Source organism: Rhinopithecus bieti, unplaced genomic scaffold (genome assembly GCF_001698545.2).
Source record: "Rhinopithecus bieti isolate Rb0 unplaced genomic scaffold, ASM169854v2 scaffold_30785, whole genome shotgun sequence".
In the NCBI taxonomy this organism is placed as follows: domain Eukaryota; kingdom Metazoa; phylum Chordata; class Mammalia; order Primates; family Cercopithecidae; genus Rhinopithecus; species Rhinopithecus bieti.
The window spans coordinates 874,476-876,912 of record NW_016813379.1 but is presented as its reverse complement, the minus strand read 5'-3'; positions in this window follow the sequence as shown (position 1 = coordinate 876,912).

Here is a 2,437-nt window from a genome sequence, read left to right as displayed (position 1 = left end):
CTCCAAAGGATTGCAGCTCCTCACCAGCAATGGAACAAAGCTGGATGGAGAATGACTTTGATGAGTCGGCAGAAGTAGGCTTCAGAAGGTCAGTAATAACAAACTTCTCCGAGCTAAAGGAGGATATTCAAACCCATCACAAGGAAGCTAAAAACCTTGAAAAAAGATTAGATGAATAACTAACTAGAATAAACAGCAGAGAGAAGACCTTAAATGACCTGATGGAGCTGAAAACCGTGGCATGAGAACTACGTGACACATGCACAAGCTTCAGTAGCCAATTTGATCAAGTGGAAGAAAGAGTATCAGCAATTGAAGATCAAATGAATGAAATGAAGCAAGAAGAGAAGTTTAGAGAAAAAAGAGTATGAAGAAACAAACAAAGCCTCCAAGAAAGATAGGACTATGTGAAAAGACCAAATCTATGTTTGATAGGTGTACCAGAAAGTGATGGGGAGAATGGAACCAAGTTGGAAAACACTCTTCAGGATATTATCCAGGAGAACTTCCCCAACCTAGCAAGGCAGGCCAACATTCAAATTCAGGAAATGCAGAGAACACCACAAAGATACTCCTCGAGAACAGGAACCTCAAGACACATAATTGTCAGATTCACCAAGGTTGAAATAAAGGAAAAAATATTAAGAGCAGCCAGAGAGAAAGGTCGGGTTACCCACAAAGGGAAGCCCATCAGACTAACAGTGGATGTCTCAACAGAAACTCTACAAGTCAGAAGAGAGTGGGGACCAATATTCAACATTCTTAAAGAAAATAATTTTCAACCCAGAACTTCATATCCAGCCAAACTAAGCTTCATAAGTGAAGGAGAAATAAAATGCTTTACAGACAAGCAAATGCTGAGAGATTTTGTCACCACCAGTCATGCTTTACAAGAGCTCCCGAAGGAAGCACTAAACATGAAAAGGAACAACCGGTACCAGCCACTGCAAAAACATGCCAAATTACAAAGACCATTGATGCTAGGAAGAAACTGCAACAACTAATGAGTAAAATAACCAGCTAACATCATAATGACAGGACCAAATTCACACATAACAATACAAACCTTAAATGTAAATGGGATAAATGTGCCAATTAAAAGTCACAGACTGGCAAATTGGACAAAGAGTCAAGACACATCAGGGTGTTGTATTCAGGAGACCCATCTCACATGCAGAGACACACATAGGCTCAAAATAAAGGGATGGAGGAAGATCTACCAAGCAAATGGAAAACAAAAAAATAGCAGGGTTTGCAATCCTAGTCTCTGATAAAACAGACTTTAAACCAACAAAGATCAAAAGAGACAAAGAAGGGCATTACGTAATGGTAAAGGGATCAATGCAACAGGAAGAGCTAACTGTCCTAAATGTATGTATGCACCCAATGCAGGAGCACACAGATTCATAAGGCAAATCCTTAGAGACCTACAAAGAGACTTAGACTCCCACTCAATAGTAATGGGAGATTTTAACATCCCACTGTTGATATTAGACAGATCGACGAGACAGAAGGTTAACAAGGATATCCAGGACTTGAACTCAGCTGTGCACCAAGTGCACCTAATAAACATCTATAGAACTCTCCACCCCAAATCAACAGAATACACATTCTTCTCAGCAGCACATCGCACTTACTCTGAAATTGACCACATAGTTGGAAGTAAAGCACTCCTCAGCAAATGTAAAAGAACAGAAGTCACAACAAATTGTCTCTCAGACCACACTGCAATCAAGTTAGAACTCAGGATTAGAAACACCCAAAACCACACAACTACATGGAAACTAAACCACCTGCTCCTGAATGTAAATAACGAAATGAAGGCAGAAATAAAGATGTTCTTTGAAACCAATGAGAACAAAGACACAACGTATCAGAATCTCTGGGGCACATTTAAACCAGTGTGTAGGGGGAAATTTATAGCACTAAATGCCCACAAGAGAAAGCAGTAAAGACCTAAAATTGACACCCTAACATCACAATTAAAAGAACTAGAGAAGCAGGAGCAAACAAATTCAAAAGCTAGCGGAAGGCAAGAAATAACTAAGATCAGAGCAGAACTGAAGGAGATAGAGATACAAAAAACCCTTCAAAAAATCAACGACTCCAGGAGTTGGTTTTTTGAAAAGATCAACAGAATAGATAGACCACTAGCAAGACTAATAAAGAAAAAAAGAGAGAAGAATCAAATAGATGCAATAAAAAATGATAAAGTGGATATCACCACCAATCCCACAGAAATACAAACTACCATCAGAGAATACTATAAATACCTCTACACAAATCAACTAGAAAATCTAGAAGAAATGGATAATTTCCTGGACACTTACACCCTCCCAAGACTAAACCAGGAAGAAGGTGAATCCCTGAATAGACCAATAACAGGCTCTGAAATTGAGGCAATAATTAATAGCCTACCAACCAAAAAAAGTCCAGG